The 14,910-nt window shown below is 41.6% G+C and overlaps 1 pseudogene; it reads left to right on the plus strand.

Annotated features, from left to right (window-relative positions):
• Positions 1-5,773: 5,773 nt before the first annotated feature.
• Positions 5,774-6,924, plus strand: LOC101974933 (WW domain binding protein 1-like; annotated as a pseudogene).
• The last annotated feature ends 7,986 nt before the right edge of the window (positions 6,925-14,910 follow it).

The following is a 14,910-nucleotide window of genomic DNA, read 5'->3' on the forward strand; positions in this document are numbered from 1 at the left end:
CTTAGGAAAATTGTACTGTTCAACTGTCTGCATTAATATGATTCTTATAATATTATTTTTATAATACTATTTCAGGAAACTCATCTCAGGAAGATAAAAGTTGCACCTAACTTTATTTTTGGTTTCAGAAAAAACTTCCTACTGCACACAATAGAACATCTAAATGAATATCAGACATTCAACTTTCCAACATCTAGCATCAAATTACTCTCCTTATTAATCTTGGAAACCTTTAAATCTCCACCTTGTGTTCACCAAATCTAAACTGCAATAGCATAGTCCTTACCCAATAGTAATCAAGCTCCCACAGTGAAAGATTTACCTTATACCATACTCCCAAACTTCATAAGTAATCCAATTTTACCCTTCACCCTCTAAGATGCTACTAAGATTCTATCAAGATAATACTTTCTCTTACCTTTGAAGGCAAAATATATCAATTTTGTCCTGTTAATAGTTTGGTTTAGTGATATTTTAAGGGATACAGCTTTTTATAAGTTACTAACAACTCAGGAAAATTATAAACTTCCCAAATAGGGAATGTGAAGGCAAGTTTTAAAAAATTGCTATTATTGAGATAAGGGAAGCAAAAGACCAATTTTATAGTAATTTCACATTTAAGGAAACAACTATGTATGGTGACTACTATGGTAGAGAAGAGAAGAAAATGAAATTGTACCATGCTATGGAGACTAAAGGATTTGCACAAGAAAGTGTAAACTTATGTACTAGATAAGGGTAGCCATTGCACCCTTTAGCATTATATTGTGCATATTACAGTTAGAGAAGTTAGAGAATGCTCCCTCCAAATTATGATTGATCTGGGATGTAAAGGAAGGGAAGAAGTTATTTTGGCCAAGTGGCTGGAATATTATGTTGCAAAATCCCTACCTAGCATTTTATTTTTCTTTTCTCTTTTTAACCTTGGTTGCAATTTAGAACTGGAAAATATTTAATTGAAACTGACCTTAATTGAAATCTGAAATATTCTTAGTTTTTAGGGTTAGATAAGCCTTTCGTACTCTTACTATTTAAGGTAGGATTAAGAAAGGTTTGGATATCCCTCAATCACAAGGATGCCTGGGTTATTGCCCCAGTAGGAGGCAGGATGAAAGATAGGAGGTGAGTTCTGGACCTGGAGCACTTCTGGCAAAACACTCCTTAGCTTCTTGCAACATGAGTTTACTTTTAAGAGCCCCACCTATCAATCAGTCACTGCTTTCCCTGGTGATGAGACTAATTATAGGTGGAGCCTCCACTAGTACTTACTCAGGAACCTAGAGCTAGCGCCCACCTCCCTAGGAGGAAGTAGTGATACAAGAACTGTGCACCTAGGGACAGTGCCTCTTCCAAATGCCTCTCTGGGGGATGTAGATCAAAGCCATCTCCCCCTTTTCTCCTACATTGTGCCTTCAATTAAAAGATTCCAAGCCTTCTCATAATGGTTGTTATGTGTTTGGTTTGGGATTAGGTGTGATTGCTAGAGAGGGCAAATTTGGAGGCTAGTCATTTATTAATTTAACAGATTTATTCACTTAACTGAGGGATTATTATTTGCAAGATGCTAGGCTTTTGGTGGTGAGTAAATTGGTGAGCACATAAATACACTTCCTATCCTCATAAAGCAGAGACTAACAGAGAAAGTGAAAGTCCTTAAAGGATTTGCACAACAAAGTGTAAACTTATGTATCAGATAAGTATAGTCTCTGTGCCCTTAAGCACTATGACTGTGCATATCACAGTCAGAGAAGTTGGAGAATGCTTCCTAATCCCAAATTATGATTGATCTGGAGCCTAAAGGAAGGGAAGAAGTGATTTGGGCAAAGTGGTAGGGAAGATTATTCCAGGCAGAGGAACAACTTGGATGAAGAAAGACAATATCCAAGAAGCATGAGGTAGGCCTATGCAGAGCAAGGTCCTAGATGAGGCTAAAGGGTAGAAAGCACAGAACCTACAAGATCTTGGAGGCTCCGCTCAGTTTCAGACTTTATCCAGAGAGCAGAGGGAAAAGAATGGGATTATAGTGTGAACAGTGGTTTCTAAAAATTTGGAAGAGTCAGGGAATTCTGGACTTCAAGAATGGAAAAGCAGAGTGCACACTCAGGCCTGGCACCCATTAGCCAATGCACAGATGAAGGCTATTGGCTCTGTCTTCAGATTAATTCTAAATCATCCCTCTTATCGCCATCTCTTGCCTACACCATGGCAACGGGCTCCTACGTTGTCATCTTCCTGCTACTACTTTCTTCCATGGATTGTATACACTGGAATCCAAGCAACTCACCATGAAGGCAAAAATCACATGGCATTATTGTTTTCATGCTCTGATTTTCTGGCTTCCAATCTGAGGCAGGCAGAATGCTAAAATGATTCTCCCTATTTCCACCTCTTGAGTACATGCCTTGTATAAACCTCCCCTTGAGTCTGAAAAGACCTTGTGTTTGTAATAGCCTTTTCAGATGTAATTAAGGTCTCCGATCCGTTAAGTTTGAATTAATCAAAAGGGATAATATCTTGGTGACCTCATCAGATGAGCTCTTTAAAGAAGTCAGACATCTGAAGCGAGAGAGATTCTCTGATGAACTAAGAGAGGCACATTGCCATATTGTCAAGGGTGCCACATGGCAAGGGCTATGAGTGGCCTCTGAGAATCAACAGTGGCCTGCTAAGAAAACAGGGGCACTCATTCGTGTATTTGCAAAGAACGGTATTCTGCAAACAACTTGAAGGAGCTTAGGATTGATTTTTCCCCAGACAAGACTCCAGATGAGGGTGCAGATATATGACACCGCTGATTTTAGCTTTGTCAGACTCTAAGCAGAAAAATCTAGTGAAAATGGATAGGACTTCTGACTCATGAGAATTGTGAGATAATAAATTTGTGTTTGCTCAAGCCACTGAATTTGTGATTGCTTGTTACACAGAAATAGAAAATGAATGTACAATCAATCACATTTCTAATAAAATAAGAATTGTATTCCCTGACCTAAGATGTCCTAGAAGATCCTGTCTCTAAGCCCATCTCCAGTCATTGTCCCTGTTGCTCCTGTAAGCTATGGTTAATGAATGGGACTTGGTATCCCTCCAGCAAAGCACCGTTCTCTCTTCCCAGAGGTCTGTTGTGCTGGATTGCTTTAAGTCTCACTTCCTAGATTTATTCACACTTCTACACAAGTATTCTGTTCTTGAAGGATGTTTATCCCATACCTTCACTCTATCTCTTTACCCTGCTTTAATGAGCTTTTATCATTTAACACAGTATATCATTGTACCTTCTTATTATCTGTCTTCTTAATAACAGTAGTTATTTTTTCCTTTTGTTTTTTTGTTTTGTGGGTTTTGGTGGGCATGATGGCACACATTTGTAATCCCAGCAGTTCTGGAGGCTGAGGCAGGAAGATTGTGAGTTCAAAGCCAGACTCAGCATGCTTAGGCACCACTAGTGCTTAGTGAGGCACTAAGCAACTCACAGAGAGACCCTGTCTCTAAATAAAATCTAACAAAGAGCTGAGGATGTGGCTCAGTAGTTAAGTGTCCCTGCGTCCAATCCCTAATGAAAAAAAAAAAAAGTAGCCTTTTAAATTTCCTGATATATATTTTTATCCCTAACATTTAGAGCAGTGCCTCGGATGGATTAAGCAATCGATAAATATTTGTTGAGAGAAGAAGCAGATTGAAGTTGGCAGGACATAGTAGGTAGAGGAAAACCGTAGCTGTGGTGGCTGGTCACTCAGCATGCTAGACTCGGGGAAAGTGAGTTCTCAAGGTCAGTGTGGAGCACCCTGGCCTAGCAGCATGGCAGGTGGTGGAAGACTGACAGTGAATGCTCACATTGTAAACCCGGATACATGAGAGTGATGTCGGCTTCCCCAGAGACTAAAGATGGGAGATTTTCCTAGTCCACATTTTCACAGGAGCTCTGGTAGTGCCCAAAGATGGGCGGACACCATGGCCAACGTTGGGCTCCTGGCTCACCTTGGCAAGTGGGTTCTTACAGCGGGACTTGATGTGGAGAAAGAAACAAACATGATATTCATTGCATCTTAGTGGGAAAATTCGGACTCCATCCGAGACCTAAGAGTCTTTGTATCCAATATTTGATTTTCAATCAAAAGAGAATCCTTGGCAATGTAAAGGAAATGATGAGAGAACAACCATCAGGTGGAGTTTTAATGACTTGAATTTTTGCTTTCTAGACTCTGGGTGATGCTATTTAGATTTGACATGGAGATGACAAGCAGCATTCAACTTTACAGGTTAAAAGCTTGTTATTCAGATGGTTTGGCTTGTGCTACTGCCACTTACAAGATGTGGCATGCTCATCTCCAGGAGGCTCACTGATGCTCTCAAGGCCAAAGCACTTAGTGTCCGCCTCCACACAACACAGGCAGACATCTCTCTCCTCTGCCTTAGCTTACTTTTATATAAAATGGATGTGTGATAGCAACTACTTCAAAAGCTTGCAAAGTGAATTAAATTAGGTAATCTATGAAGTCCTTGGTGCATTTGTTGGCTAATAAAGTTGGGTATGGTTATTAATGGCATTGGTTAGTTAACTACACTCTAGCAAGTCTCTATATATCTACATAGATCTTCTGCAAGATGTTTTAGGGACAAAACCAGCTATTTCACTTAGCTGGGTTCCAAAATTATAGAATGTCTCTTCTTTGCTTTAATCTTGCTCTATTCTTAACTGTATTTCAAGACTATCGGGGTGACACATGCAAGCTGTTGATAGGTATGTTTTAATGTACACATAATCACAATCTGAATTTAAAAACACATTCCCTGAGTATATTGGGTTTTAGACTATGGTTACCTCTGTATTGAAGAAAATTGTCTCCTTTCTAGGGTGATGTCATAAGAGATTGAACCTTTATTCTCATGCCAGGTGAATCTACTGTATCTGATATAATAGCAAAGTTTCTGATATGAGATATTTTTATTTGTCTTGTGTTTGAGGGGCTCAAATATGCAATTTCCAGGCTGCACTACCCCAGAAAGGAGTTGGAAATGAAGAACTGTTTATTTTGCACATGATTTTTTTGTTTCTGTAAACTAAATGTATCTCCGTCATCTCATTGCCAAAGCTCAACATAATGGAAGTAGTACAGCAGATTGAGAATGGACTCGGGTGCAAAAACTATTTTCCATATATTCCTAGGACTACAGAATCATCTTAACAATTTTATGTCACCCACACTCTAAAAGGAATGCATCCTAGGTGCTCAGAGACCAGGTAAATCTCAGCCCCGCTCTGAACAATGTGGATCAAGGGATCTAAGAGAGCTGCCCCAAATGGCTTTAGGAGGTCACAGACATTTATCCAAGTTTCTTTCAGGGGTCAGGTCTGGTCTGTAAGAGGTCAGTATTCCACAAGGTAGATAGAGGAGAAAAATCAGTGTTCACAAAGTGTGGAACTTTCAAAAGAGGAAGGATGTTTTGCCCATCTGCCAGTGGACCACTCATATTTCCATGTGACCATTAAACCGGCATTTCACACCAAGGAGAACATTTTAAACAAACAATTCCCTTTGTTGCTGTCTGGTGGAAATGTAATACTTAGATCTTCCAAGACCTACCAATTCCCATCATATCAGAGAATCCTGCACAGTTGCCTTCCTGCCCCAGAAGGAGCGAGGGGCACTGAATGAGCATTTACTGAATGATCAAATAATTTATAAAAACCCGTGCACTGAAGGGAAGAAGGAAGAAGAGAGGGAGGAGGAGGGAGGTGGCAGCACTGTGGCGGAGGAGCAGGAGTCGGAGGGGGATGGAGAGAAGGCTCTCAGGTGGCATGGCGCTCTTGCTCCTCTATGTGCTACCTAGCCCCCTGTCAGTCAGGGCTGAACCCCCACAGGATGAGGAAGCCTGTGTGGGAACCAACAATCAAAGCTACATGTGTGACCCAGGACACTCCTGTGGACAGTTTCAGAGCTGCTATTAGTATTATGAATCTGGTATAAGTCCTTGCCCAAGATGTTCTTGGCATCCGGGGTCCTGGTTACTGCCTCTGCTCATTGGGAAACCATGGGCTGGCCAGCCTTTTCTGATTCTCTTAGGGACAGTGTTGGGTGCTGGCTGGTGTGGACCATCATCATCTTCCTGAGCTGCTGCATCTGCCACCACCTTGGAGCCAAGCACTTCCCTCAGGCCCAGCAGCAGCAACATGAAATCAACCCAGTTGTCTACCAGGAAGCTCACAATTTCTCAGCACCGCCATTTTATTTCAGGTTTTTTCCTCCTTATGAGGAAGTGATGAACTGACCTCCAACTCCTCCCCCACCATGCAGTGTCTTCCAGCCACAGCAGCACAGCAGCTGCCTCCTCAATGTGGCCCTGCAGGTGGCAGCTCTCTGGGTGCCAATCCCACCAGGGGCTGCCAGGGGCACAGAGCAGCCCCTTGTCTGGGCCCTGCAGAAGTAGCACAAGACCCCCTCACCAGCATTGCTGATCCTGAGACCCCGAAGTGTCAGCTGAGCAAGCAGCTACCAAAGCCCCTGGAATGGAGCCCAGTGGCTCAGTGGCTGGCCTGGGGGAGTTAGACCAAGGGGCCTTCCTGGACAAGGATTCAGAATGTAAGGAGGAGCCACTGAAAAATTCCAGCTCTGAGCATGGCAGTGTGCATAGCAAAGACAAGAGGCCTGGAAGACATGGCTGCTTCACAGGTGACTCGGGCATTGAGGTGTGTGTGCAACCAGGGCTACAGTGATGATAACCCCAAAGAGTTCAAACACGCTCATCGATGATGCTCTAGCTGGGCCCCTGGATTTCTGTGACAGCTGCCGTGTGAGGCCTTCTGGTGATGAAGAGGAAGGGCTCTGCCAGCGCCTGAGGATGCCCACCAGCCTGGCCGCCCGAGTGCCTGCTGCTATCAACACCATCAATAAGCAGGACTCTCCCAACTCCCAGAGAAGCAGCTAGAGTAGGCCCTCTCTGCACCTGGGAACTTGGCAAAGAGCCAGAGTAAAGGAGACCCATGAGAAACCTATTAAGTGACTTTCAGAGGAAGTGGTGCAGCCATTTTTTTCCCTTCTTCTCTCTTGCTTTTTCTTACATCTCCAAGTAGAGTTTGGGGTGCGGATGCCTCTCCCCCACAAAAGCACAGTGTTGTGGAGGCCTGAGAAGTTGGTCCCATGACTCATTCCTCCTCCCCACCTTATCCTTCTTCTTCCCCCCTTTTAAGTCATATCTCACCTACCTGCTTTGGTTAAAGAGATGTGTTTTAAAAGCCCCTAAAGAAGACGACTGAGACTGTGCCCTGAGATGAGTCTTGGTGATACAGTGGATTTATGCTCTGGTTTTAGTTTAAGAGAACTTGGTTGTGTCTCAGTCTAGGAGAGGCAACTCATCTTGGCCCTGGGTGAAGAAGGAAGCCCACAGGGGCCTGGGGATTGCAGCTGTGACTGCCAGTGTCTGAGCAGCCACGACTGAGCTAATTCTGTGGGAGGATGAGAGCTGATGGACAGGTTGGTAGGAGGCTTGTGGATCTCTCAAATTCCCGGTGACGGTGACAAGAACAATGTACCACTGTGCCTCCTGGAGGGGCCCCTTCCTTCCCAGCAGGCTCAGGTGTGGAAGTAGACTGCATTCTCTCTCTTTTCTTTTTTTCTATTTAAAAACAAACAACAAAAGCCAACTAGAAACAAGAGCCTTACCCGTGGGCTTGCAAGAATTCTCTTCTGCAAGGGAAATTTGTGCTCTTTCCCAGGTTGGCCTTCTGAGAGTGTGGCTGCAGTTGAGCCACAAGGAAATATCTGTGTGTGGGCTTGGGGTGGGGTAGCTCTGAGCAGTAGGCTCTAAATCTGGGAACAGAGAGAAATGCAGCTTCCTGCATCTCTGCCCTTTGATCTGTGCCCATTCGTGACCAGTGTCCTCGTCCATCCCTAGCAGGTCTGCAGGACTTGGTATCTCCTTGTACTCCATGAACAGATAGATGGTCTGAGGAAGCTGTGGGTCTTGGCAAAGGCAGCCCCATAGCCTGGCTCTCACACAGTATTTTCTCTTTGATTCTGATGTCTTTTGTTGTTGTGTGTCATTGTTTTAAACTGACTACTTGGAAGAAATCCCTTGTTTGTCTGAGGTTCTCTATCCTATCCCTAGCCCATTGTGTGTGTGTGTGTGGGGGGCTCCCTTTTCTGTAACCTATATATAGTCTTAGTGGCCCAGGTGGGAGGGTGGAGGCAGCCTCCAGAAGGACCATAGGATCCTTATTACTATCATCTGGTTTTGGACAACAAGTTGACTTGTTGTTAGGAAAAGTCTGAAAGGAGAAAGCAATCAGCTGAAACTAACATCCCCCATCCATCCTTGTTCATATGAAGAGTTTGGTTCTTCTCCCACTTTTGAAGGATGATATTCAGACTAGGCATGGATGTTGCAGTAGAAAAAGGAAAACACACACACACACACACACACACACACGCACACATACAGAGAGAGAGAGAGAGAGAGAGAGAGAGAGAGAGAGAGAGAGAGAGAAATCCAAGCTGTGAGATGAATGAGTGATCTGGATTTCACAAAACCAAAATCCATGTCCAACAAAGTGAAGTCTGTATGCGATGGCTTTGAACAACCTGTAGTGTCTGTTGTGTGTGAGTCCAGCCCTGTGTAAAGATACTTTGAGTGACAGCTATCCTGCTCATTAACCATGCATCTGAAGTAAACATGGCCCTCTCAAGGTAATTTATTTCATGCATTTACTGTTTACCGAACAAATGTCTGACTGCGTACTCCAGTGTGCGTTTGGCAGCATTGTTGATTGTGGCCCCCTGTGTTGCCTGAGATACTGCGCTCAAGATAGAGGTTCCACTCTGCTCAGCACTGCAATCTGCACATTGCTCTGTAGACACCCAGAGGCCTGTGTTCTGTTCTCTATTAATGGAAGCATGCTCTGAACCTGCTTGTCTCTGTCTGCTACCCCTTGCCTTTGGTCTCAGCCTCCACAGGGTGTCCACAACCACTTGGGAGAGAAGGCAAAAGTGAGATTCCAGACAAAAGCTTGATTGGCTTTCCAGTGACAAGCTTGGATTTGCTATGGCCCAGACATCAGCCTATCCCGAATCGCCAGGCATTGGCAGATGCCGCAATGCCACCACACTATCCTTCCTTTGCTGAGTTCAGTGGACACATGCAGGCTGGCGTGTTGCCAAAGAGGGCCCAGAGCACAGCAGCCCTCAGATACCTACCGTCCACCTTCCTTTTGAAATCACAAACAACTCACTGAAGTGTCTCTAAGGAGAACAAGTTTTACCAAAACAAATCCTTCATTTAACTGATCAAATGGATGAATCTGACCCTCTCAATTTTCTTTCTCCGATCAGAGAACTGGTCTGAGTATTGACTGTTGGCTTCACTGAAGCATCTCACTCTGAAGGCCTGGGAAGAAGCACAGGGGCCAAGCTGGGCTAAACTAGTGAGTCACAGTCTGGCCACAGCTGCTGGAGGCTTCCTGCTCATAGAGGGAGATAGGGAAATGAAGGAATAGTCAGGGGGCCAGAGAGACTTGGTTGAGTCTGGTATTCCAGATGAATGAGAAGAAAAGGGTGGTGGAGGGTTTGGTTCTAGGGTTGGAAGATTTGCAAATGCTAACACATTCCTTGTGAGGCCCATCACCATTTGTCAGTTATTGTGAACATGTGTATTTTAAGCAATAAGATTCAGCGGGTCAGATTTTTTTCTGGGCAGTCTCAGTGACACATTTCCTTGTGCTGTGATTGTTCTTAAGACAGAGTGGCTCTAATAACTGTGACCATCCCAAATAAAAATTAATCCAAGAAAACAAATAAACAAACTCAAAATCAAACCAGTGTGCTGATGGGTGAAGGCATGAGTTTGAAATTCTATCACTATTTTTAAGCATCAACTATGTATCAGTCATTGTGAAAACATTTTCACGAATGTGGTCTTCAATGCCTTCACAAAGAGAGCGCTCTTATTTTTATTTTGTGCACGGGGTACTAAAGCTCACTGTGTTATCTAAAACGTGATGTTGGCACATATGTTTAGCTAAGATTTGAATGCAAGTCTCTCTTTCAAGAGCAGTATTATATAAACCATCTCTTAGGCTGCTATAACAAAATACCATAAGCTAGATCACCTATAAGCAACAGAAATTTATTTACTACTGTTCTGAAGACTGAGAAGTCCAAAATCATGATACCAGCAGATTCAGCATCTGGTGAAGGTCCACTTTCTCATAGAGACCACCATCTTGCTGGGCCCTCACATGGCAAGGCAGTTGAGACCTCTTTTATAAGGGCACTAATATCACTTTTGTGACTTTGTGACTTGTCAGGGTTCTCCAGAGGGACAGAACCATCAAGATAACAATCCAGATCAGCCATCACTCCCCTCTTAACCCTAACCCTCCCCCAACTTCCTACTTCCACATATCACTCTGGGGCTTATGATTCCGCCTATGAATAGTGAGAACAGGGAGGACACAAATGTTCTGACCACAGCAAATCAGTTTGGAAACCACAGCATCCTTGAAAGAACCGATTTGGGGAGGCAGAGAAGAATGTGATATTTTGTTTCAGAAATCTCTGTCCGGGGGGAAAAGAGTGGAGATCTTCAATGTGAATATTTTTTTCCCCCTGAAATAATATGCAACTTGTTTTGTGCTCAGTTAAATCCTCTTTGAGTGTGTATTTTTCCCCTCCATCAGCATAGACGAATTTTAATTGTTAGAAATAGCTTTTCAAGTTTGGGGCAAAATTTACATCGACTTTCCAGACACAAGGAAAAGACAAAGTGAAATACAATTGAAAAGTTTTTGCCACCAGCCTCAGCCTCAGCCTCTGAGAAGCGTGGGTGGCTGGAGCAGTCAGACTCCGTGGCAGGGCTGGCTCAGCTGCTGTGCTGAGGTGGCAAAAACCAACGCCACTCTTTCTGACTGGTAATTTCTCCTCTTTGTTTGATTCCTCATCTGCATAGAGTCTCCCTTTCACTGGAGGCTTTTGAATCCGATGAAGAATGGCATGATGAAAGAGGGCATTTCAGGTGACAAAGTTGGATTTTTCTAGTGTGCTGATTTGTGGTGCCATGTAGACTTGATATTGGCTGAAAGGAACCATCCATCAATAGTCACGGTGAATCTTGAGGTTCCTGCTTTCAGGAATAGCCAAAAGCTATTTTAGACGTGTTTCCTGAACGTCTTTTACTTTGGGCTTTTAACTTTAGTCATATAAGAATGTGAAAAGTCTGTGCCAGAAAGTTCACAGAGATTAAGGAAGAATTAAATGATCTGTTTGCTTAATTATATTTGGAGAGTAATTTTACCCTAAGGGTTTAAGAACATGGATTAGAGCCAGAGTTCACAGGATTTGTGTTCTGCCTCTACCTCTTTTAAGCTCTGTTAACCTGACACTTAAATGCTCTTTAGTTCAGTTTCTATACTTACAAAATACATATAATGAAACTTAACTTCATGTAGTTAATCAAATATTTAGATTCAGTAAAGGAAAAGCATTAACCATGCCTGATTCACAATACACATTAGTTATTCCTATTTAGTATGTTTGATTATCCTGTAGTGTGGGACTAAAGCATTTGAATTCAAGAACTTAATAACATTATTGACATTTCCATATAAAATATAAAAGTCATTTCTTTTCTGTCAAACTTTGCTTTTCTTTTTTAGCACCGTATTTTGTCAAAAGTTGTAACCAGGGTTGTGGAACACAGACCTGGACTCTTTCTTTTAATTTGGATACTGAGAGATCTTATATTTCAAAATGTGTCTGCATTTCTGAGTCTTTCATCCATTGCTTTGCCAGCTGTGAGTAGGAGTCAGAGAAAATGACTACTAACTGTTTGAAATGTTCTCCATGAAGGACTTTGCTAGGAAGGAAAAGTTGGCCTCATTGAGATGGTACCAGGCTTGAATTATAAGTGACCCTGGCTTACAAAAACACAGAGATGGAGGAATCACAGGAAATCTGAGTTCTTCACTCTCATGAAAAGTGTTTGTTATCAAAAATCCAGATGAAATTAGGGAGTGGTTTAAATATCAGATAAATTCCACAAGATGCTTTTTTTGTATGGACGAAGGGTGTATAAGCATTATCATTCAGATATCATTGGAGATGCCACTTCAAATTAATCTCTTAAAGATGAAAATTCAAGCAAATGTTTAGCAGATCAATAATAACAACCAAATTGAAAGTTATTGTTGATTTGGTTTAGCTACTGATGAATGAATGCATCCTAGGAAATATTTACATCAGCAGTATGCACAGTAGTCCAACTTATTATGCATCCTACAGCTGGAGCCAAGTGCGATTGTATCCAAAAGCTATCACAGACAAGCAAATATTAAAAGACCTAAAGGTAGAGATAGACCACAATAAAATAATAGTTGGGGACATTAACACCCCATTTTCAATAATGGGTAGATCAACCAGACAGAAAATCAACAAAGAAATAGCACAGTTAAATTACACACTAGATCAAATGGACCTAATAGACCTTCACAGAACATTCCATCCACCAGCTAAGGAAGACACACTCTTCTCATCAGCACATGGAACATTTCCAGCACAGATTATACGACAGGTCACAAAACAAGTCTCAACACATTTTTAAAGATTGCAAGTTTATATGAAGTATCTGTTCTGACCACAATGCAATAAAACTAGAAATCAAATACAAGAGAAACCTTGGAAACTACACGAAAACAGGAAAATGAAATAACTTCTTTTGGAACCACCAATGTATCCAAGAAGAAATCAAGAAAGATTTTTTAAAATGTCTTGAAACAAATGAAAATGGAGAAAAAAAATACATACCAAAACCTGTGGAATATAGCAAAAGCAACACCAAGAGAAAAAATTTATAGCAATGAACACCAATATCAAAAAATAAAAAGAGCTTATATAAACAACCTATCACTGCATGTCAAGGAACCAGAAAAAAAAATCAAGCCCAAAAATAGGAGAAGAAAGAAATAATAAAGAGCAAAAAAAAAAAAAAAAAAAAAAGTAAATGAAATGGAGACTAACATAAACAAATAGAGACTAACATAAATGAGTAAAATAGATTAATGAAATAAAGAGCTAGATATCTGAAAACAAGCAAAATTGACAAAGCTGGACTAAAAAAGAGAAAAAACTCAAACAAAATCAGAGACAAAAGGCAACATTACAACTGTCAGCTCAGAAATACAAGGGGTTATTAGAGGTTATGGCACATAACCATGAGCCAACAAATTTGATAACCTAGTAGAAATGGACATATTCCTGAACACATTTCCCTTACCAAGATAGAACCATGAAGAAATAGAAAACCTAAAGAGATCAATAACAAGTAACCAGATTAAATCAATAATAAAATATCTCCCCAGAAAGAAAAGCCAGAGAGCTTCACTGTTGAGTTTTACCAAACATTTGAACAACTAATATCAATTCTCCTATAGTTATCCCCCCTCAAAAAAAGAAAAAAAAAGGAAAGAAGAAGGAATTCTTCCAAGAATATTAATTTTAATATTATTATTCGAGAGCAGCATTACCATGATAAGGACACAGCAAAAGAGAGAAAACTACAGGCCAATATCTTTCATGGTCTATTCCCTAAAGACCTAAAAAGTACACTGCTACATCGATGTTCATAGCAGCACAATTCACAATAGCAAGACTGTGGAACCAATCTAGATGCCCTTCAATAGATGAATGGATAAAAAAAAAATGTGGCATTTATACACAATGGAGTATTACTCTGCATTAAAAAAAATGACAAAATCATAGAATTTGGAGGGAAATGGATGGCACTAGAGCAGATTATGCTAAGTGAAGCTAGCCAATCCCTAAAAAACAAATGCCAAATGTCTTCTTTGATATAAGGAAAGTAACTAAGAACAGAGTAGGGAAGAAGAGCACGAGAAGAAGACCATCATTAAACAGGGTTGAGAGGTGGGAGGGAAAGGGAGAGAGAAGGGAAATTGCATGGAAATGGAAGGAGACCCTCAGGGTTATACAAAATTACATACAAGAGGAAGTGAGGGGAAAGGGAAAAATAATACAAGGGGGAGAAATGAATTACAGTAGAGGGGGTAGAGAGAGAAGAGGGGAGGGGAGGGGAGGGGAGGGGGGATAGTAGAAGATAGGAAAGGCAGCAGAATACAATAGACATGAGTATGTCAATATGTAAATCAATGGAAGTGTAACTGATGTGATTCTGCAATCTGTATATGGGGTAAAAATGGGAGTTCATAACCCACTTGAATCAAAGTGTGAAATATGATATATCAAGAACTATGTAATGTTTTGAACAACCAATAAAAAAAAGAAAAAAATATATCTTTCATGGACATAGAAAAGTCTTCAAAAAATGTGATAAAAACTAAATCTAATGGCACATTATAAAGATTATTCATCATGTTCCAAATAAATTTTCATCCTGGTAGAGAGGGTCCTGCGGGGAAGAGAAGTAAGGAAGCTAAGAGAAGAAAATATTGCAAGGATGGTTCAATGCATGCAATAGCCCTCGGTGTGGAGTTCCCAGTCCAGGTTCAGGCTGCCTAGTTCCTTTGGGCCTCTGGCAAGGGCAGTGTGTCATAGCAGGTCTTTGTGGTTGAACAAAATTGCTTATCTCATGAACCAGAAAGCAGAAGAGCGATTCAGGAAGGGGTCAAAGTCTTATAACTCCCTTTGAAGGCATGACCCCCCAAAGACTAAGGAAGTCTTTGCTTCTCAAAGCCCACAGTACCTCCCCAACATCCCACTCTGGGACCCACCCTGAAGAACATGGACCTCAGGAGACATTATCTGTATTTGACTACAGCATTTGATTAACATACATATTTGGGACTTTGAAAGAGGGGATAAAGCAAACGTAAGGGTCATGCCTTCAAAGGGAGTTATAAGACTTTGACCCCTTCCTGAATCGATCTTCTGCTTTCTGGTTCATGAG

Source organism: Ictidomys tridecemlineatus, chromosome 6 (genome assembly GCF_052094955.1).
Source record: "Ictidomys tridecemlineatus isolate mIctTri1 chromosome 6, mIctTri1.hap1, whole genome shotgun sequence".
In the NCBI taxonomy this organism is placed as follows: domain Eukaryota; kingdom Metazoa; phylum Chordata; class Mammalia; order Rodentia; family Sciuridae; genus Ictidomys; species Ictidomys tridecemlineatus.